This window comes from Halichoerus grypus, chromosome 11 (assembly GCF_964656455.1).
Source record: "Halichoerus grypus chromosome 11, mHalGry1.hap1.1, whole genome shotgun sequence".
Taxonomy (NCBI): Eukaryota; Metazoa; Chordata; class Mammalia; order Carnivora; family Phocidae; genus Halichoerus; species Halichoerus grypus.
The window spans coordinates 47,193,058-47,217,809 of record NC_135722.1 but is presented as its reverse complement, the minus strand read 5'-3'; the positions used below and the strand labels follow the sequence as shown (position 1 = coordinate 47,217,809).

Here is a 24,752-nt window from a genome sequence, read left to right as displayed (position 1 = left end):
AGTTAGCTAAGAAAACATGTGATATAAGGCTCCAACCCAGATGTTCAGACCATATTAGAAAAGGCATTCTGACCCTCAAGATCATGTTCCAATAACAGAAACACAATTTAGACGTATCCGGGAAACTTTCGTCCTGTGGCCAGATCTCTGCAAACTCAGCAACTCCAAACAGTCTACAACAAAACACCAACAACAGATTCCATGATCCCTATTTTCAAGTTTCTGCAGAAATCATATTAATTTAATAACAGAAAACAACAACAAAGACTACTTCTCTTAACTGTGAGCCCCTCCAGGGCAGGAACTATGTTCTATTCACCTTGTCATCTTGTGTCCAGTAGAAGTTCTCCATTAAATAAGGATTATTGATTGAAAGTCATTTACTAATTGATGGAAACAATGTCTTAGAGCTTACAAATAGAATATCCAATGCAGTTACCTAGTGTGAGAGAACCAGTGGCCTGTCATGTAAACAAAATCAGAAAATCTTTGTGGAAGTCTCCTGGCCAAAAAATGTACTACAACCAAACTCTCACTCTACCTTGAAGCTCTCTTCCTAGAGCAAAACACCAAAACCCCCACACTAGGCCTGACCCCAATCCTCTAAATTTCCACCTGCTTCTAAAAGGTTCCCTATCAGACAAGAAGTTATAACTGTACTCCCATATTTATGTTCTACTCAAGACTGTGGTTTACAGGAGTCTGAAAGGATATAAACACATAAGTATTTATTTGAGGGATGGACCATATTGTCAAATTCAAAGGGTTTCTGCTGGCTAAGACCAGTTCCCAGCAACTATAGTCCTTGGTCATAATAAACCTTATTACTAAGATCCTTATATTCAACAAAAGATCACTATTTTTGGCAGATGGTATAATTAGCAATAATGGGTTCATTCTTTCCTTCATAATAAAACATGTATGTCACAGTCAAACAAACAGATCATATGAAATATGCTAACCTTCTCAGGATCCCTAGCCAAATGAGCTCAAATAAGGATATTTATTTTCTGGAAGAATCTGTTTTCTTCACTCCTAGTAATGAGCCATTTATCTGTAGCACACAAACCCCAGATTCATAACCAGACAAAAGCATTTAGAATATCGTACCTCAGGAATCGATGTGTCATGGCTGTTAATTTCAGCAAGCTAGGAAAGATTGGGGAAATAAGACCTAAAAGGTACTTAATTGCTAGGGTTCTGTAAGTCTGGCCAAAAAGAGTATCCAAAGGGCAATATGCAAAAAGCGCCAGGGGTCCAAGTAGGAGAACAGGCCAACTGAGAATCTCATCATCTAATAGTTTATGTATATATCCAGCAAACATTTTTTGAATACTTATTACATATCAAGGATTGTATTGGGTATTGGGGATAAAGCTATTATCAGGACATGGGCCTAACAATGATTATGATAAAGATAATGATAGGTATGTACAAAGTACAAAAGTGATACAAAAGAGGGAGTGATCAAGGAAGTAACATAGTCTAGTGGGAAACAAAAAATTTTTAGAATGAGAGAGACCAGAATTCAAACTCTACTTTCCACCACTTACTAGCTCAGTTCCTCCACGTGTAAAGTGGAAATAATAGTGGGGTTAACTATCTTAAATGACTTTTGTGAGGACTAACTAGATAACACTTGTAAAATGTCTAGTACTTTGCCTGGTAGATATATTATTGCTTTAAAAATCATTATTACTGACTTGCTGAGGGAAAGGTCACAGATGGTTTCATGGGACAGGTATTATTCAAACTAAGTCTTAAAGAATGAATTGGAGTTCACCTGGTGAACAAGTCAAGGAAAAGCTTTCCAGACAGAGACAACGGCATATGCGAGGGCCCAGAGTCTACGGTTCCAGAGGAATAGAAAAAGGTGATTTCCATTTGAAGGCAAGAACAATGGGAGTGAGAAGGCCCCATCCGGGTTAAGACAAGAAGAGAGAAAAAGCACTTCCAGAAAAGATCAGGGTTAAACAAGGTGTCTTTATTGAAGAATAGTGGCTCCACCAGGCACAAAAGACAGATGGGGTAGAGTGGGACACGAGGTTCTCATTCTTTTTTTTTTTTTTTTAAGATTTTATTTATTTATTTGACAGAGAGAGAGACAGCGAGACAGGGAACACAAGCAGGGGGAGTGGGAGAGGGAGAAGCAGGCTTCCGGCGGAGCAGGGAGCCCAATGTGGGCCTCGATCCCAGGACTCTGGGATCGTGACCTGAGCCGAAGGCAGACGCTTAACGACTGAGCCACCCAGGCGCCCACGAGGTTCTCATTCTGAGAGAGCTGCCAAAAAGAAAGGGCTGCTACGGTAGAATCATCTTAGGTGAGCACTTCCAACCCTGACAGTAATCGGCCACAGATCTGGAGTGATGAGAGAGTGGCCAAAACGCCAACACTACCTCCTCCAGCAGTGGAGAGGACACAGGGTAGTGTATGCTGAAAATATAAACTATAAAGCTCAAAAGCATGAAGAATAGGCTCCAGTCAGTATAATCAATCAAAATCTACTGCCATATGAACAAATTAGAATTTAGTGACAAATTCACCAGAGTCAGTGTTGCAATGTAAATGGCATAGATCTAATTAGTTCCAAAGTAACAACAAATACCAAAGAAAGTTTCCCACTATAAATCCCACATAAAATATTAAGTTATTTATTTTATACACACAGGTACACACACACACACACACACACACACACACACACACACACACCCTACTCCAAATTTAGCACTATGACAAACAAAGCTGTATCAGACCCAAAAAATAGGGTACCAGTATTCTACCATTTGGGGTCTAAGGACCCCAAATTTCTAAACAATTTACAAGCATTAAAATCTCACAAGTCTCAGAATGATTCCATTTTACCTGTACAGAAAATTTCAGATGAAATGTGTTTGCCCTTGGTAATGAAAAAGAACCCAAGCTTTACTGTTAGACCAAGGTTCCAATTCCCCACCAGCGACTTAACCTATCTGGTCTCAGCTTCCTCATATGCAAAGTATATACACAGATGATGTTTACATACTCACATGGCAGAATTGTTATAAGGATAGGATATAATGTATGTGAAGTACTGATATGTAAGCTCTAAATAAATGGAAGTTTTTATTATTATTATGAAACTCTGTCAAAACCCAATGGATGGTAGCATCAGAAAATTACTTTATCAGTCAGTAACAATCTCTCAGTCTAATGCTCCAAATATTGTTCTACATGGGTTCCAAGATACAAATTGTCATCTAATTAGCTCATAGCTAGCTTAGAATACAATTACAAGAGCTTGCTCTAAATGTATGCAGCTGAGTTGTTGAGGGAATGGCTTGCTGGAGTAGCCCATACACAGTTAGTTATATGTTAAATTCTGAATTCTACAGGCACTCAAATATCACCTTTATAAGAATTTTATTTTTTAAATAGGTAATGCTGAATATCAGGCAGAATGTTTTAGACTAGCAAGGGCCAAATAATCTCTCAAAATATTACTAGTTTACATATTACCTTAACAACTGATCAAAAAGGAATAATATGTAAATAGTTAGATTTTCAGAGAAAGGAGGTATCTGTATCCACAGATTTATTTACTTGGTGAGTTTTCAAAACCTTGCAATGGAACTGTAAAAACAATGTGATTAAAATCGATAGAGCACATCATTTGCTGATACTGTTGCCCAAGAAAAGGCAATAAGCCTTAGGCATGTTATTACTAGATTACACAATTTCACTGACAGGTTCAAGATTTTAAAAAACAACTGAGAACAGAGAGGATTCCTTTTGGGGGGAGAAGAAATTTTTCTCTTCAATTAAAAAGAAATTTTTTATGAGGAAGATTTAAAATGTACTCTATAACATATAAAAAAATTAATATTAAATTTTCCTTGATTTCCTAAAATATAAATAAAGCTACTTTTGTTTAACAATACTATATCCAACCACACATCAACTTAACAAATACTAGAAATAATTTAGGGAATAGTGACTGTAAGATTATTATTTTTGCAAAGTCCATATAAAAGAATATGAGAGTCCAAAAATATGAGTTTCCAAACCTCTTCTGCAAAAATGAGCAATGACTCTCTTTTCATGTCTTAGTGATGAAATGATAAACTTTTAAATCAGATCTTCAAACTCAGAGAATGCTATTTTCATGGTATGTTTTTTATTCAGATAGTAAACTGACATGTTTAGTCAGTAGACATAAATTCATTTGATAAAAAGTGACCAAATAAAACTGAACCTAAAATCAGCAAGTCCTTTTACCCTACTGAGATCTACTACACTACAAACAGAAAATTCGAAAGTTTTGAATTGCTTTGTAGTGCAAATTCCACAGTAGAAACACCCTTATGTAGCTAAGGAAAGCTGATAGAACCAAACATGTAGTTTTATGCTTAGGATAGAAAAAAATGTTGACTAGAAGTGAGATGTTTTAATCATGAATCCCAGTAGGAAATGAGAAGTTAGGCTTATAGAAAGAAATAAATTGACCCAGGCACTATTTCTACATTTACTAGCTTTTACCAAGTAAACAGTAAAGTCTATTCAAGGGAGTTTAGATCTTTAGACCTACAACAGATGTAGATTATTTGGAAAAAAAAAAAAACAACCTACAAAACACCATACATTTTCTTGTCACTAATGTGCATACATACTTACATAAATACACAATAACTTTATGTTCTAAATAGGTAACTATTGAAATAGATAGCTTAATTAACTGAATAATATAAAATTTTCCTCAGTTCTTTCCTCTCCCTCAACCTCTGCATTCAACTATGACAAGTCCATTCCACTTTAAAACAATTCTCAAATCCATTCAATTTTCTCCATTCCAAATGTCCACATCAATATCATCTCTTACCTGGATTAATGCAAGAGCTTCCTAACTGGTCACCCTGATTCCAAGTCAGCCCTCTCAACCAAAGCATTTCCCAGGGTGTTCTTTCTAATATGCAAATCTGATCATGTTTCCTCCCAACAAAAATCACTTCACTGGTTCCCAACAGCACAGAGTCCTTAACACGACAAACAGGAGCCTATGTGATGTGGCTCTGGTGTACCTCTTCATTTCCAACCTATTTCCAACCTAAAGTTTTCTAACCTACAAAACTTCTTTCATTTCCTACAATCCTTTGCCTTCTTTACATCTTCCTTCATGCACTCTCAGCCAGGAACACTCCTTCCCATTCTTCCCTTCATCATTATAATTCCTACTCTTCCTGCAGATCTCAACTTAGATATCATCTCCTCTCAAATTTTCTTGATATCTTGAATCACGTTCAGTTGAATGTCTGCCAATCTCTTTAATGCACTATACTTGCTCTATCACACTCTGAATCGTACTTGGTCATTTATTTGTCTGTATCCCTCACTATACCCAAGTTCCCTGAATGCAGGGATGGTATCTATATTCCCTAGCTATTGTTTACCTGGCAAGAGAATGACAAAAGGAAATGTGCTTTTTATAAAGCATATTCTTTCTGCAGTACAGAAAATGTATGAAAGACAAGACAAGACTAGAGATGGAAACACAAGAAAGTATTACAATAGTTCAGGCAAAGATATAAATGTGGCCTTAATTAGGAAAGCAGCATCAGGGATGGGGAAAATAGCCAAATTCTGGAGATATTTAGGAAATAGAGTGACAGAACTTGGTAAATGATTAGTTATGACCATGGGGAGAGAAAGAGAAAAGTTGGGACACCTGGGTGGCTCAGCCAGTTAAGTGTCCAACTCTTGATTTCAGCTCAGGTCATGATCTCAGGGTCATGGGATTGAGCCCTGCATTGGCCTCTACCCTCAGCAGGGAGTCTAATTGAGATTCTCTCTCTCTGTCTGCCCCTTCCTCCCACTGGTGCTCTCTCTCTCAAATAAATAAATCTTTAAAAGAAAAAAAGAGAAAAGTCAAGAACACCTCGAATACTGAGGTGGATGATGACCAAATTACTAAGATAGTAAGGAGAGGAGGAAGAATAGAAATGGAGTAAGATAATCAGTTTGGTTTGGGATATGTTAAGTTAGTTTTGCCTTCAGGACACTGAAAGGGAGATTCCTAAGAGGTAGTGGTTATATAAGCCCAGACATAAAGAGAAATCTAGGTTAGAAACTTGGATTTAAGACTTACATCATAGAAGAGGCAACTGAAATCATGGGTGTAAGTGAGATCACCCAAGAAGGATGTGTGGAATGAAAACATAGGAGAGCCAAGTACAGAAAACAGTGGGAAGAGCGGCTGGGAAGATGGCAGAGAAAGAGGGCCCTAAGCTCACCTCATATCCCAGATACAGCTAGATAACACTCATATCAGTGTAAGTAACCCAGAAAATGACCCAAAGACTGGCAGAACAAACTCAACAACTGAGGGTAGAGAAAAGGTCATGACAAAGGGGTAGGAGACATGGTAATGGGGGAGGGGGGGAGAGCTAAACATAAGACTATGGCTGCCCAGAGGAGGGAGGGAGCCATGGGTGTGAAGAAGGAAGAGAAAAAGACTCTCACAAGAGGGAGCTCAGACAGGGAAGACAAATCCTCAAATCATTTGGCTTTAAAAGGAACAGGGGCCAAATTTCATGAGTTTTTACAGCCAGCAGGACTTAAAGCCTAGAATTTTAAAAATCAGCAAGCTTGGCTCTGGGAGAGCCTAGAAGATGACAGGAAGCTGAGTCTCCACCCTTAAAAAAACAGCACAACAAACAGGCTATGGAGATAGAGCACAGAAGCTGCAGTTTGCAAACTGCCTGGGGCACACAGGAGGGAGCTTTGTTTACTCATCTCAGAGCATGTCCTGGAAGGGCAGTTTTCGCAGGGAGACCCCTCTAGGAACCAAGAAGCTGGCAGGTGTCATCTCCCTGCCCTACGCCCCCAACACAAACACACAGCCATCTGTAGGAACCAGTGTGGCACAGAATTCACTCCCTAACCTGCTTACACCAAGATCCACTCTTTCCAGTCACTTTTGCCTCAGTCCTGGTGCTGTGGGTCCCTCCCTGAGAAGACTAGAGCAAAACTTGTCAATACCACATCTCCCAACTTGCACACTTTAGAGGCCTTGGTTCTGGTGAAGACAGTGGCCCCACAGAAGATTAAGGCAAACCTTGTTAAAACTTCACACCCCACCCCAGCTGGGGACCAAACACTGCCCACAACAGGCAAACAGAGCTACTGCAGATGATTGGACTGAAGGTAAGTGGCCAGGACACAACAGCAAGGTGCACAAAACACACATAGGAAACACTCTTGAAGTGCCAGGTTCTGGTGAACAGGGAACACTGGACTGCAGGGCCCTACAGAACCTCTTTGTCATAAGCCCATTACTTTCAAGAGCAGGAGAGGTAGCTGCCTTTCCCAATACACAGAAATAAACACAGAGAGTTAGACAAAATGAGGAGACAGAGGAATATTTCCCAAATGAAAGAATAGGACATAACCACAGTAAAAGACCTAAGTAAAATGGATATAAATAATATGCCTGATAAAAGAAGAAGTCAAACTCTCACTCTTTGCAGATGATATGACACTTTATGTGGAAAACCCAAAAGACTCCACCCCAAAACTGCTAGAACTCATACAGGAATTCAGTAAAGTGGCAGGATAGAAAATCAATGCACAGAAATCAGTGGCTTTCCTATACACCAACAACAAGACAGAAGAAAGAGAAATTAAGGAGTTGATCCCATTTACAATTGCACCCAAACCATAAGATACCTAGGAATAAATCTAACCAAAGAGGCAAAGGATCTGTACTCAGAAAACTATAAAATACTCATGAAACAAATTAAGGAAGACACAAAGAAATGGAAAAACATTCCATGCTCATGGATTGGAAGAACAAATATTGTGAAGATGTCAATGCTACCTAGAGCAATCTACACATTCAATGCAATCCCCATCAAAATACCATCCACTTTTTTCAAAGAAATGGAACAAATAATCCTAAAATTTGTATGGAATCAGAAAAGACCCCGAATAGGCAGAGGAATGTTGAAAAAGAAAAGCAAAGCTGGTGGCATCACAATTCCGGACTTCCAGCTCTATTACAAAGCTGTCATCATCAAGACAGTATGGTACTGGCACAAAAACAGACACATAGATCAATGGAACAGAATAGAGAGCCCAGAAATGGACCCTCAACTCTATGGTCAACTCATCTTTGACAAAGCAGGAAAGAATGTCCAATGGAAAAAAGACAGTCTCTTCAACAAATGGTGTTGGGAAAATTGGACAGCCACATGCAGAAGAATGAAACTGGACCATTTCCTTACACCACACACAAAAATAGACTCAAAATGGTTGAAAGACCTCAATGTGAGACAGGAGTCCATCAAAATCCTAAAGGAGAACACAGGCAGCAACCTCTTTGACCTCAACCGCAGCAACTTCTTCCTAGAAACATTGCCAAAGGCAAGGGAAGCAAGGGTAAAAATGAACTATTGGGACTTCATCAAGATAAAAAGCTTTTGCACAGCAAAAGAAACAGTCAACAAAACCAAAAGACAACCGACAGAATGGGAGAAGATATTTGCAAATGACCTATCAGATAAAGGGCTAGTATCCAAAATCTATAAAGAACTTATCAAACTCAACACCCAAAGAACAAATGATCCAATCAAGAAATGGGCAGAAGACATGAACAGACATTTTTCCAAAGAAGACATTCAAATGGCCAACAGACACATGAAAAAGTGCTCAACATTGCTCGGCATCAGGGAAATCCAAATCAAAACCTCAATGAGATACCACCTCATACCAGTCAGAATGGCTAAAATTAACAAGTCAGGAAACGACAGATGTTGGTGGGGATGCAGAGAAAGGGGAACCCTCCTACACTGTTGGTGGGAATGCAAGCTGGTGCAGCCACTCTGGAAAACAGTATGGAGGTTCCTCAAAAAGTTGAAAATAGAGCTACCATACAATCCAGCAATTGCACTACTGGGTATTTACCCCAAAGATACAAATGTAGGGATCCGAAGGGGTACGTGCACCCCGATGTTTATAGCAGCAATGTCCACAATAGCCAAACTGTGGAAAGAGCCAAGATGTCCATTGAGAGATGAATGGATAAAGAAGATGTGGTATATATATACAATGGAATATTATGCAGCCATCAAAAGGAATGAGATCTTGCCATTTGCAATGACGTGGTTGGAACTGGATGGTGTTATGCTGAGCGAAATAAATCAATCAGAGAAAGACATGTATCCTATGACCTCACTGATCTGAGGAATTCTTAATCTCAGGAAACAAACTGAGGGTTGCTGGAGTGGGGGTGGGGTGGTAGGGATGGGGTGACTGGGTGATAGACACTGGGGAGGATATGTGCTCTGGTAAGCGCTGTGAATTGTGCAAGACTGTTGAATCTCAGATCTGTACCTCTGAAGCAAATATGCAATATATGTTAAGGAAAAAAAAAGAAGAAGAAGAAGAAGATAGGAGGGGAAGAATGAAGGGGGGGAAATTGGAGGGGGATACGAACCATGAGTGACGATGGACTCTGAAAAACAAACTGAGGGTTCTGGAAGGGAGGGGGGTGGGAGGATGGGTTAGCCTGGTGATGGGTATTAAAGAGGGCACATTCTGCATGGAGCACGGGGTGTTATGCACAAACAATGAATCATGGAACACTACATCTAAAACTAATGATGTAATGTATGGTGATTAACATAACAATAAAAAATTTAAAAAAATATGCCTGATAGAGAATTTAAAGTAATGATCATAAAGATACTCACTGGACTTGAAAAAAGAGCAGAAGACATCAGTGAGACCCTTAACAAAGAGATAAAAAAAAGAACCAATCAGAAATGAAGAACACAATAAATGAAATTAAAAATACACTAGATGGAAAAAAAATACACTAGATGGAATAAAAAGCAGGTTAGAGAAAGCAGAAGAATGAATTAGTGACCTGGATGACAGAGTAATGGAAAGTAATCAAGCTGAGCAGATGAGAGGAAAAAAATCATGTAAAATGAAAATAGACTTAGGAAACTCAGTGATTCCATCAAAGCTAATAACAATGCATTATAGAGATCCCAGGAGAAGGGAGAGAAAAGGGGGCAGAAAATACATGTGAAGACATAATAGGTGAAAACTTCCCTAATTTGGGGAAGGAAACAGATATCTAGATCCAGAAAACACAGAGATACTCCCCTCCCCCAAAATCAACCCAAGGAGGTCCACACCAAGACATAGTAATTAAAATGGCAAAAAGTAATGATAAAGAGAGAATTGTTAAAGCATCAAGAAAAAAGAAGACAGTTACATACAAGGGAAACCCCATAAGGCTATCAGCAGATTTTTCAGCAGAAATGTTACAAGCCAGAGAAAGTGGCATGATATATTCAAAGTGCTGAAAGGAAAAAATCTGCAGCCAAGAATAGTCTATTCAGCAAGGCTATTCTTCAGATTAGAAGGAGAGATAAAGAGTTTCCCAGACAAACAAAAGCTAAAGGAGTTCATGACCACTAAATAAGCCTACAAGAAATGTTAATGGTGTCTCTCTGAGTGGAAAGGAAAGACCATAAGTAAGAGTAAGAAAAGTAGGAAGCACAAAAGCAGTAAAAATAAGTGTATCTGTAAAAATCAGCCAAGGAACTCACAAAATAAAAGGATGTTAAGTATGGCACCATATACCTAAAATATAGGGGGAAGAGGAGTAAAAACAGGTTGAACTCAAGCAACCATCAACTTAATATAGACTTCTATATGCAGAAGATGTTATATTACAAACCTAACGGTAACCACAAATTAAAAAAAATAATAATAGATATATAAAAAATAAGGAGAAAGGAATCCAAGTACATCATTAAAGAAAGCCAACAAACTATGAGAGAAGAGAGCAAGAGAAGAAAGGTTCAGAGAAGAACTACAAAAACAACCACAAAACAAGTAACAAAATGGCTATAAATGCGTATCTATATCAATAATGACTTTGAATGTATATGGACTAAACCTTCCAATCAAAAGACATATGGTGACAAAATGGATAAAAAACATGACTTATTGGGGCGCCTGGGTGGCTCAGTCAGTTAAACACCAACTCTTGATTTCGGCTCAGGTTGCAATCTCAGGGTCATGAGATTGAGCCCATGTTGGGCTCCATGCTCAGCGAGGAGTCTGCTTGTCCCTCTCCCTCTGCTCCTCCTGCTCCTCTTTCTCTCTCTATCTCTCTCAAATAAATAAGCAAAATCTTTACCAAAAAAAAACCCAAAAAACAAAAAAAAAACCACAAGACCTATCTATATGCTATCTACAAGAGACTCATTTCAGACCTAAAGACACATGTAGAATGAAAGTGAGGGAATGGAAAAATATTTATCATGCAAATAGCTGTCAAAAGAAAGTCAGGGCAGAAATACTTATATTGAACAAAATAGACTTTAAAACAAAGACCATAACAAGACAAAGAAGGAGCACCCAAATACATAAACCAGTTAATAACAAACATAAAGGAACTAATCAATAGTAATACAATAATACTAGGGGACTTTAATACCCCACTCATATCAACAAACAGATCAAACAGAGTATCAACAAGGAAATAGTGGCTTTGAATGACACACTGGACCAGATGGATTTAAAAGACATATTCAGAACATCCTATCCTAAAACAGCAGAATACACGTTCTTTTTAAGTGCATATGGAACATTCTTCAGAATAGATCACATTAAGCCACAAAACAAGTCTCAACAAATTAAAAAAGACCAAAGTCATACCACGTATCTTTTCTGACCACAATGCTATGAAACTAGAAATCAACCACAAGAAAAAATCTGGAAAGAGCATGAATACATGGAGGTTAAGTAACATACTACAAAACAATCAATGGGCCAACCAAGAAAACAAAGAAGAAATAAAAAATTACAGGGAGACAAATGAAAACCAAAACACAATGGTTCAATATCTTTGGGATGCAGCAAAATCAGTTCTAAGAGGAAGGTTTATAGCAATACAGACCTACCTCAAGAAGCAAGAAAAATCTCAAATAAACAACCTAACCTTACACCAAAAGGAGCTAGAAAAAGAACAAACAAAACCCCAAACCAGCAGAAGGAAGGAAATAATAAAGATTAGAGCAGAAATAAATTATATAGAGACAAAAAAAACAATAGAACAGATTAATGAAACCAGGAGCTGCTTCTTTCGAAAGATCAACAAACTCTAGACAGACTCTTTAAAAAGAGGTGGGGGGGGGGGGACTCAAACAAAATCATAAATGAAAGAGGAGAAATAAAAACTGACACCACAGAAATACAAAAGATTGTGAGAGAATATTATGAAAAATATAAGCCAACAAATGGGACAACCTAGAAGAAATGGATATATTCCTAGAAACACATAACCTACTAAAACTTAAGCAGGAAGAAATAGAAAATTTGAACAGACTGATCACCAGCAACAAAATTAAACCAGTAATCAAAAAAATTCCAACAAACAAGTCTAGGACCAGACAGTTTCAAAGGTGATTCTACCTATTCTCAAACTTTTCCAAAAAATAGAACAGGAAGGAAAACTTCCAAATTCATTCTGTAAGGCCAGCATTACCTTGATAACAAAAGCAGATAAAGACACCACTAAAAAAGAAAACTACAGGCCAGTATCTCTGATGAACATAGATGCAAAAAGCTTCAACAAAGTATTAGCAAACTGAATCCAATAATACATTTTAAAAAATCATTTACTACAATCAAGTGGGATTTATTCCCAGGATGCAAGGGTGGTTCAATATTTGCAAATCAATCAACATAATACATCACAACAATAAGAGAAAGGATAAAAACCATATGATCATTTCAGTAGTGGCACAAAAAGCATCTGACAAAGTACAACATCCATTCATGATAAAAACCCTCAACAAAGTAGGTTTAGAGGGAACATACTTCAACATAATAAAGGCCTTATAGGAAAAACCCGCAACTGACATCATACTCAATGGGGGAAAACTGAGAGCTTTTCCCCTAAGATCAGGAAAAAGACAAGGATGTCCACTGTCCCACTTTATTTCAATGTAGTACTGGAAGTCCTAGCACAGCAATCAGACAACAAAAAGAAATAAAAGGCATCCAAACTGGTAAGGAAGAAATAAAACTTTCACTGTTTGCAGATGACATGATGCTCTATATAGTAAAACCTAAAGATTCCTCCAAAAAACTACTAGAGCTGATAAATAAATTCAGTAAGATCACAGGATACAAAATCAATATACAGAAATCCATTGCATTTCTATACACTAATAATGAAGAGCAGAAAGAGAAATTGAGAAAACAATCTCATTTACAATTGCACTACAAATAATAAAATACTAACCAAAAAAGGTGAAACACCTGTACTCTGAAAACTATAAAACTAGAAAGAAATTGATGAAAGAAATTATTAAAGATGATACAAACAAATGGAAAGATATTCCATGCTCATGAATTGGAAGAACAAGTATTGTTAAAATGTCTATACTACCCAAAGCAACCTACAGATTTAATGCAATCCCTATCAAAATACAAACAGCCTTTTCCACAGAACTAGAAAAAAACCCTAAAATTTGTATGGAACCACAAAAGATCCCAAATAGCCCTAAAGCAATCTTGAAAATGAAAAAAAAAAAGGTATCACAATTCCAGACTTCAAGTTATATTGCAAAGCTGTAATAATCAAAACAGTATGGTACTGGTACAAAATAGACACAGATCAATGGAACAGAATAGAAAGCCCAGAAATAAACCCACAATTATGTGGTCAATTAATCTTCCACAAAGGAAGCAAGAATATGCAATGGAAAAAAGACAGTCTGACAGTCTTTTAACTAAGGGTGTTGGGAAAAATGGACAGCTACATACAAAAGAATGAAACCAGACCACTTTCTTACACCATACACAAAAATAAAATCAAGATGGATTAAGGACTTAAATGTGAGACCTGAAATCATAAAAATCCTAGAAGAGAACAAAGACAGTAATTTCTCTGACATCGGCCATAACGACACCTTTCTAGATATGTCTCCTGAGGTAAGGGAAACAAAAAGCAAAAATAAACTATTGGGACTACATCAAGATAAAAAGCTTCTTCACAGCAAAGGAAACAATCAACAAAATTAAAGACAACCTACTGATATTGCAAATGACATATCCAATAAAGGGCTAGTATCCAAAATATATAAAGAACTTATAAAACTCAACACCCAAAAATCAAAGAAACCAATTTAAAAATGGACAGAAGACATGAATAGACATTTTGCCAAAGACATACAGATGGCCAACAGACACATGAAAAGATGCTCAATATCACTTACCATCAGGGAAATGCAAATCAAAACTATAATGAGATATCACCTCACACCTGTCAGAAGGGCTAAAATCAATAAAACAAGAAAACAACAGGTGTTGGCAAGGATGTGGAGAAAGGGGAACTCTTCTACACTCTTGGAATGCAAACTGGTACAGCCACTCTGGAAAACAGTATGGAGGTTCCTCAAAAAGTTAAGAATGGAACTACCCTATGATCCAATGAACTACTAGGTATTTACCCAAAGAATACAAAAATACTAATTCAAAGGGACATGCACCCTGATGTTTATAGCAGCATTATCAACAATAGCCAAATTATGGAAACAGTATAAGTGCCCATCAATTGATGAATGGATAAAGAAGATGTGGTATATATATACAATGGAATATTACTCAACCATTAAAAAGAATGAAATCATGTCATTTGCAACAACATGGATGGAGCTAGAGAGTATTATGCTCAGTGAAAAAAGTCAGTCAGAGAAAGACAAATACCATATGATTTCATGCATAAGTGGAATTTAAGAAACAAAACAGGGCGCCTGGCTGGCTCAGTCAGTACAGCATGCAACTCTTGATCTCAGGGTTGTGATTTCAAGCCCCACATTGGGTATAGAGATTACTTTAAAAAAAATAAACAAATAAAATCTAAGGAACAAAATATATGAGCAAAGGAGGGAAAGACAGAGAGAGAGGCAAACCAAGAAACAGACTCTTAACTATAGAGAACAAACTGATGGTTACCAGAATGGAGGTGGGTGGGGGGATAGATTAAATAGGTGATGGGGATTAAGGAGTGCGCCTGTGATTAGTATCAGGTAATGTATGGAAGTGTTGAATCACTATATTGTATACCTGAAACTAATATTACACTGTATGTTAACTAACCAGAATTTAAATAAAAACTTAAAAAGAAGATGTGGTACACACACACACACACACACACACACACACACACACATGCACGCACAATGAAATATTATTTAGCCATAAAAAAGAATGAAAGCTTGCCATTTACAATAACATGGATGGATCTGGAGAGTATAATGCTAAGCAAAAAAGCCAGTCAGATAAAGACAAATACCATATGATTTCACTCAAATGTTGAATTTAAGAAACAAAATAAATGAACAAAAGGGGAAAAAAAGAAGGCAAATCAAAAAAACAAGACTCTTAACTATAAAGAACAAACAGATGGTTACTGGAGGGGATGTAGGTGGGGGATGGGTGAAATAGGTGAAGACGAATAAGAGTATACTTAGCTTGATGAGCACTGAGTAATACATGGAATTGTTGAATTACTATATTGTACACCTGAAACTAATATAACACTGTATATTAACTACACTGCAATTAAAATTTTAAAAAGAGCCAAAGACAGAAATTTTAGGAACATCAACTTCTAAAGGATAATCAGAGGAAGAGAGTCCACTGAACAATGGAAAGTAGTGTCCATAGAGGCAGCAAGGAGGGTATTTAATGAAAGAAAGATTGATCAAAAGCCAAATGGCTCAAGATTTCCAAGAGAGATGGGACTGAAAAATTATATTTAAAATGTAAGCTATGAGGTATTGTTGGTGGAAATGGCAGATTAGGGACTTCCAAATTTGTTCTTGCATAAAAGCAATGAAAAAGCTGACCAAAATTATTAGAATAAACTTTTTGAGAGATATGGAAATTAACCAAAGGCTTACAGCAACAGAAGAAACATTTATTTTTAAATAAATAAATAGTTGTATTTAAGCAAGAACAGGAAGCTTTGTCACATTTTAACTTCCCTTAGTCCCATCCCCCACTCTATATTTGCAATAGCCTACCCAAAAAATAGCTCACATTCCTGGTACAACCTAGTAGTTGCTGGGAAGAGCAGTGGAGTGGAGTGCAGTGGGATGGAGCTAGAGCTCTTTTGAATGCTCATTCCCAAAGAATTCTCATTACTTGACCTTTCTGATAGTTCTCTAGAAGACCCCACTTATAAGTTAGTCTGTACTTGACCTGAATCAGGGCACACCTTGTACAAAGCGTCTTCTTCCACAGGGCATTTTTGAAAACAATTACAATCAAGTTTGTAACTTCACAGCTGCCTGAAGCAGTGGTTAATACTTGGACCAATAGTAGCCAAAAAACTAACCAAAAAGCTTAAAAGAAAAAGCTGGGAAATAAGATGTCCATAGGCACTTTGGAAAGCTCCAACATATTCTTGGGAATCTAGGAGGGCACACATACACAGAGGGATGTACCATACACAGGTAAGATCTGAGAAGCCCGTAAGCTCTTATCTCTGGTTGACCTTGAGGCCAGAATGTTGGACAAAGACTTTATATAAGCTATTTTAAATATGTTCAAAGAGCTGAAGGATGGAGTATAGCTCAGTGGTAGAGCATTTGACTGCAAAGAGCCGAAGGAAACCATGTATGAGGATATACCATCAGAGATTATCAAAAAGATGCATAAACTATTTGTTTAAATACAAATTCTGGAGTTAAAAAGTACAATAATTAAAATGAATATTTCATTAGAGATGTTCAATAGCAGATATGAGCAGGCAGAAGAAAGAAAAAATGAAATGAAGATAGGTTAATTGAGATTATCTAGTCTGAGGAACAAAGTAAGTAAAAAGAATGAAGAAAAATTAACATAGCCTTGGCCATCTGTGAAGACACCATCAAATGTACCAATATATGCATAATGGGAATCTCAGAAAAGAGGAGAAACAGAAAGGGGCAAAAAGAATATTTGAAGAAATAATGGCCAAAAACTTTCAAATATAATGAAAAACATTAATCTCCACATCCAACAAGCTCAAAAACTCTATGTAGGATAACTTCAAAAAGATCCACACCTGGACACATATTAACCAAACTGCCAAAAGAAAAAGACAAAAAGAATCTTGAAAGCAGTAACAGAGGAGTGATTTATCACATTCAAAGGATGTTCAATGTGATTAACAGCTGAATTCTCATCAGAAACCATAGAATCAGAAGGAAGAGAGATGACACACTCAAAGTTCCAAAAGAAAAAATAGCCTGTCAACCAAGGTTTCTAAATCTAGCAAAAACTATCCTTCAAAAATGAAGTGACTAGCCTGAGGCCAGGAGTACACAGATATCAAACCCAGTCAAAGATATCAAACACAAACACACACAAACACCCCTACTACTCCTACTACGACTACTACTAATTACTACTAACTACCTACTACTAGTAGTAGTACTACTACTAATATGGATCAATATTCCCTATAAGTTACTATAAATGCAAATATCCTCAATTAAATACTAGCAGCATATACTAGCAAAACAATTAATCCAGCAGCATATAAAAAGGCTTACACAATTTGACAAAGGGAGACTTATCCTAGGAATAAAAACTTGTTTCAACATTTAATATCAATGTAATACACTATATTAATAGAATATAGGAAAAAATAAACACATGATCGTCTTAATACCCACAGAAAAAATATTTGACAAAATCCAACATCCTCTCATGATAAAAGCACTCAATAAACTAGCAATAGAACTAACAAAGGGCATCCACAAAATACCCAAAGTTAACATCATACTTAATGGTTAAAGACTGAAAGCTATCTCCCTAAGATCAGGAACATGACAAGATAGCTACTCCCGCCACTTTAATTTAACATTGTACTGAAAGCTCTAGCCTGGATTCCAGCATTAAATTTGAAAATAAAATAGAAAGCATCCAGATTAGAATGGAAAAAGTAAAAAATTATCTCTATTTGCAAATGACATGATCCTGGAAATAGAAAATCCTAAAGGAATACACATGTACACAAGCTAAAAAACAAGTTTAGAAAGGTTACAGGATACAAGATTAATGTACAAAGATCAGTTGTATTTCTATACATTAGTAATGAACAATCTGAAAATGAAATTAAGAAAGCGATTCAATCCAACAGTACCAAAAAACAAGAGTGACAAAATAAATACAAGACTGAAAACTACAAAAACTGTTAAAAGAAATTAAACAAATGAAAAGACACTTTGTCTTCATGTGTCAGAAGACCCATTAATGTTAACATGGCAGTATTCCCCAAACTGATCTACAATTCAATATCAAAATTCCATCATTCTTTTTTTTGCAGAAATTGACAATCTTAAAATTCATATGTAAATTCAAAGGATCCAGAATAGCCAAAACAATTTTGAAAATAAAGAACAAAGCTGGAGGATTTGTACTTCAAAATTTCAAAGCTTACTTTGAAACTACACTAATCAAAATAGTGTGATACTGGACTAGGATAAACATACAGATCAGTAGAATCGAATTGAAAGTCCAGAAATAAACCTATACATCTGTAGTTGAGTCATTTTTGACAAGGTACTAAGATAATTCAATGGGGAAAGAACAGTCTTCTCAATAAATGGTACTAGGACAGCTAAATATCTATGCACAAAAGAATGAATGTGAAGGGGCGCCTGGGTGGCTCAGTCGTTAAGCGTCTGCCTTCAGCTCAGGTCATGATCCCAGGGTCCTGGGATCGAGCCCCACATCGGGCTCCCTGCTCAGTGGGAGGCCTGCTTCTCCCTCTCCCACTCCCCCTGCTGGTATTCCCTCTCTCGCTGTGTCTCTGTCAAATAAATAAATAAAATCTTTAAAAAAAAAAAAGAATGAATGTGGACACCTACTTTACACTATATACAAAATTAACGTAAAAGAGATCAAAGACCTAAATGTAAGAGCTAAAACTATAAAAACTCTTAGAAGAAAACACAAGGATAATAAATTTCTGTGACCTTGGATTAGGCAACAGTTTCTTAGATATGATACCTAAAGCACAAGCAACCAAAATAAAAATAGATAATTGGATTTCATCAAAACTAAAAACATCTGTGATTCAAAGGACATTATCTAGAAAGTGAAAAAATAACCCACAGAATTGGAGGAAATATTTGCAAATCATATAGCTAATGAGAATCTAGTATCCAGAATATATAAAGAACTCTTAAAATTTGAGAATAAAAAGACAACCCAGTTAAAAAGTGGACAGGGGTGCCTGGGTGGTTCAGTCAGTTAAGTGTCTGACTTTTGATTTCAGCTCAGGTCATGATCTCGGGGTCCTCGGATGGAGCCCTGCATCCAGCTCCATGCTCAGCACAGAGTCTGCTTGTCCCTCTCCCTCTGATCCTCCCCCCTCGACCTCCCTACTCTCTCTATATATATAATAAATAAATAAATACAATCTTTAAAAAAAAGTGGACAAAGGATTTGCATAGAAATTTCTCCAAAGAAGATATACAAATGCCAATAAACAAATGAACATATGCACAATTCCTTTAGTCATTATAGTAATGTAAATCAAAACCATAATGAGATACCACCTCACACTCACCTTGATGGATATAATAAAACAAACAAACAAACAAAAAACAAAATAACAAGTGTTGGAGAGGTTGTGGAGTAATTGGAACTTGGAACTCCCACACATTGCTGGTGGGAATATAAAATGGTGTAGTTGCTTTGGAAAACAATTTGGAAGTTCCTCAAAAAGTTAAACATGAAGTTACCATATGACCCAGCAACGTCTAGGTATAGACCCAAGAGAACTGAAAACATATATTCACACAAAAACTTATACATGAATGAACATGGAAGCATTATTCATAGTAGCCAAAAAGTTGGAAACAATCCAAATGTTCATCAACTGATAAACGGATAAACAAAATGTGGCATATATATTGGAATATTATTTGGCCACTGACATATGTACAATGTGAATTAACCTTGAAAATATCATGCTAAGTAAAAGAAGCCAGATAAAAGGCCACATATTGTATGATTCTATTGATAAGAAGTGTCCAGAATAGGCAAATCCATAAAGACAGAAAGTAAATTTGTATACTGTATATGCCTGGAGGGAAGGGGAGAAAGGGAAGTGACTACTAATTTACAAGGTTTCTTTTTGGGGAGAGGAAAATGTTCTCAAATTAGAAGGTAGTGATGGTTGTACAACCTTGGAGGTATACACTTCAAAGTAGTAACTTTCATATTGTGCAAATTGTATCTAAATTTTTAAAAATTAAGTTGTTCCTGAAAATTTGCCAATTAAGTAAATCGGAAGGGGCAGACTAAATATGGATTTGTCTTAAATGGCAAAGCATCTGGCTACCTATCTCAAAGTCTGTCCACAAAGCATCAAGATATTAATTGAAAAGAGACAACTAGGGGCACCTGGGTGGCTCAGCCGGTTAAGCATCTGACTCTTGATTTCAGCTCAGGTCATGATCTTGGGGCTGTGAGATTGAACCCAACTGGCTCCACGCTGGACATGGAGCCTGCTTAAAATTCTCTCTCCTCCTTTCCCTCTGCCCCTCCCCCCTTAAAAAAAAAGAAAGAAAAGAAAAGAGACAGCTATACTCAAATAAAAAATTTTTTTAAAGAAAAGAAGGAAAAGTGAGACTTCAGTCTATCTTCCTCTTTACCTAATTTCAGGGCCCAGTCATACCAAAAAACAAAATCCTGTGAGGCCTTCTGTCTAGCAGCCTTGCCCCAAGAAAGAGTCTTGACTGAGCAAAGTTCCGAGCCAACTAGCCCTCTAGCCGAGCTCTCCGCCCTTGAACAGTGCGGTGTCCTTTCCATTACACCCACAGACTGCCTAGATTCAAATCCTGGTCGTTTACTAAATCTGTGATTTTAATCTATTTAATCTACTTCTGAGCTTTATTTTCTCATCATGCAACTGAGGATAACAAAGCACCTTCTGTAGAGTTACTATAAGGAGTAAATAAATTACATACAAGGAAAGTGCTTATATTAGTGCCTGATAAATTGTAAGCACTCAATATATGCTGTGGGATAACAGAAGGGGAAATGAGTCTAAATCATGACCACACCCCTTACATTATGCTCCAGCAAAGATTCTTTGATGAGTCCTGTAATAAAGGTAAAGGTAAAGGAGGAAAGATAGTGTATACCCTTGTCAAACCCCTTTCACTAAAGAAGACTAATGGGTAGTAGACTCAAAGGCACCCCTGACAAAAAATCTCTACATCCATATAAGCCAAATCAGAAACTGATTGGGTAAAAAGTCCTTCTTTTTTTGTTAACACAGTGACTACCAGGACAAATACCATAAACATTCCAGGAGCATTTAGTGAGTACTCATAATATAAAATTAATTGAATGCAAAGATCAATCAGACTCCTAATAAAATAGTTTTTCAGTCTAGTCAAGTATTTTTCAAATGGGCTCTACCTTACCCATAATAACAAATATATTTTTACATATATATATACATATACTGAAATAAATGTTTCATAAAAAGTATCCTTAGTATTTATAATACATTCTATTTGCTATTCTTATCTATTCTATTCCCATTAAAAAAATATATATTCTTGTCACAACACCCTACCACCGCTCCACTAACTTGATTTCACTACCCAGTAATAGTCATGGTCCCAAGTTTGACCAAACTGGTATTGAAAAATGCCAATCTGGTTATGTGACCAACTAACTTTAACACAAGGAAGAATAATTAAATGCACAATAGAGGTTGATACTGTGGGAACAGAAAAAGTTAATAACTTTGATTAGGGTATCCAGGATCCAGTGCATACAACTATAGACTTGGGGGCGCCTGGGTGGCTCAGTCATTAAGTGTCTGCCTTCGGCTCAGGTCAGGATCCCAGGGTCCTGGGATCGAGCCCCGCATCGGGCTCCCCGCTCCGCAGGAAGCCTGCTTCTCCCTCTCCCACTCCCCCTGCTTGTGTTCCCTTTCTCACTGTGTCTCTCTCTGTCAAATAAATAAAATCTTAAAAAAAAAAAAAAAAAACAACTATAGACTTGAATGAAAATTCAAACAATACAAATTAAGAACTGGTCATAGCTCTCTTCCTCTGCCCTGCCTTCAGAGGTGACAGCCATCTCCTATTCGGCATCATGGCCACCCTCAGACCTCTGGTGAAGCCCAAGATTGTTAAAAAGAAGACCAAGAACATGATCCCAGGGTCCTGGAATCGAGCCCCGCATCGGGCTCCCTGCTCAGCGGGAAGCCTGCTTCTCCCTCTGCCACTCCCCTGCTTGTGTTCCCTCTCTCGCTGTGTATCTCTCTATCAAATAAATAAATAAATAAAATCTTTAAAAAAAAAAAAAAGAAAACCAAGAAGTTCATCCGGCACCAGTCAGACCAATATGTCAAAATTAAGTGCAACTGGCAGAAACCCAGAGGCATTGACAATAGAGTGCACAGAAGATTCAAAGGCCAGATCTTGTTGCCCAATATTGGTTGCAGGAGCAACAAGAAAACAACACACATGCTGCCCAGTGGCTTCTGGAAGTTCCTAGTCCATAACGTCAAGGAGGTTAAAGTGCTGGTGAGGTGCAACAAATCTTACTGTGCAGAGATTGCTCACATTATCTCCTCTAAGAACTACAAAGCCATTGTGGAAAGAGCAGCCCAGCTGGCCAACAGAGTCACCAATTCCCAATGCCAGACTGCACAGCAAAGAAAATGAATAGAAAGCTTACGTGCACATAGTATTTGTGTTAATAAATCCATAAAACTACAAAAAAAAAGAGAAGAATTTGTCATAATCGGTTTCCTTTTTACTACTATTTACCCAGTCTGGGTGGAAGACAAGCTGCTAAAATATTTGATACATCAACTAACAGCAAAGCTTAGACATAAATTTGAAAGTTATCTGGTTTGTTGCTTAGATATTATTGTTTCTCTTATCCTTATTTACTCTCTTCCTCTGGGATGAACAGTCAATCCCACGCAATCCCCAGTGTCCAGTGATTAAATCCATTTATTGTCCAAAGTACCTGCCTCTGCAGATTTCCAAGGTACCGAGTGCTCTCCAGTCCCCAATTTTGCCCTATGTCTGTCATATAATTTCCCCACTTCCCCAACACCAAATGGCATTGGTAGGAATTATCAAAACTTGGTCAAAGCCTGCTCTAGATGCTTTGGAGAGGTAAAAGAAGTAATATTCTATCACATATGCATGTTTCATCTGCGCTGAATAGCTAAATTATTACTTACTTCATTGCTCTTGCCATATCGTGATAGTGGAAGAACTATCAAGTATCTACAGATTTTGAGATCCATATATGTACAGGCTTCTCAGAATTTTGCCTTCTGTGTATATGTACTATGTACTATATTTTGATTATATACAGAAAATAATTTTGCTGTAACAGGATATTCCATATAATAAAAAAAAAGTTACCATGGCAAAATTGTAGGACCATTACTAAAATCACTTCACTATTATCACAATGGCAGTTACAAGTATTTATTCAGTCATTTATTTAATAATATTGGTCAAGCTCCCACTACGTGTAAGGAATTATTGGGGCCCTATGAAGGAAACAAATAGTGAGGTCCTTGACCCTTTATATAAAAGGAAATAATGTAGCATGAATACAAATAATTTTAGTGCAAGGCAGAAAAAACAAAGGTATAAAGGACAAGATAAAAAGAGTAAGCTTTTCCAACTTTGGTATGAAAAAAAGCTAACTATTAATCCCAATTTTTGATTTACCAAAGTTTAGATCATGTTTAGTTAAAGAATTAGTTGATATACCTTTGAAATTGGAACACAAAATGTCTCAATAGGTTACTTAAGGAAAAATATTATAAGACATGGGAAAGCATGTTTGCCCAAGGAAGCAGGAAAGGAAATCCATTTAACTCCATAAAAGGGCAGAAGTTACTACACAGGAGTTGGGAAATGAGGAGGATGGATTTTTCCCTAAATAGGAGCTTAAAATGAATGACCTTCAACATCCCAAACAAATCTACATGGCCCTTACTACAACATATTCAAACATTAAATGGTATAATCCAATCTACCTTAAGTATACTTCTCATTTCAAGGATAAGGGTTGAGTTATTAAACCTTTATCTCTTTGAGATATATAGCAAGAGACATTTTTAATGAAAACCTTCCATGTAACTGTAGTTGATTTCCATCCCGTAACTTTGCATGTGTAGCAATATTTCTTTCCAAAGTTTTCAATGAAATCAACACTCTAAACAAAACATTTGGGTTATAAAATACACCCAAATAAATCAGGAGTAGAATTAAAATAAGCATATTATTTATTAAGCATTTTCCAGTAGGTCTTGAGGCTGGTGGGAGTGGGGGACAAAAAGGTGTGCTAAGTCCTGACTGTTTCTTAGGTTCGAAGAAAGCCTTTGCATCTATGGAGAGAAGAATGGAGGAGCATCACACAGTACCTTGAAAAGGGAATGAGAACATACAATATCAGAGCTAAATAATGGATAAGAACCTAATCATAGTCTGAAACAAATATTACTAAACTATTGGGGAAAAAAAAAACAGCTTAGGTTTGTGAAGTCAGGCATAGGGAGACAGCAGAAGCAAAAGCATTTAAAACACTCACATGGGGGAGTCAGGAAGTAAAAGCACTCCGAAGTGTAACGCAAACTTACTGGTAAGGGAAGAAGGGAAGGTCCTGCTGGAGAAAACAGTTGGAATTTTGT

General features: G+C 37.0%; 1 protein-coding gene across 7 annotated transcripts in view; it reads right to left on the bottom strand.

Annotated features, from left to right (window-relative positions):
* STK33 (serine/threonine kinase 33) overlaps positions 1–24,752 on the bottom strand; it is a 155,520-nt gene that overhangs the window by 77,903 nt on the left and 52,865 nt on the right. The window contains exon 3 of one of the 7 annotated variants that reach the window (XM_078058429.1): positions 9,727–9,763. The exons of the other annotated variants lie outside the window; for them this stretch is intronic. The gene's annotated coding sequence lies outside the window, so the exon portion shown is untranslated. The remainder of the gene's footprint in view (positions 1–9,726; positions 9,764–24,752) is intronic. 7 annotated transcript variants of the gene reach the window in all.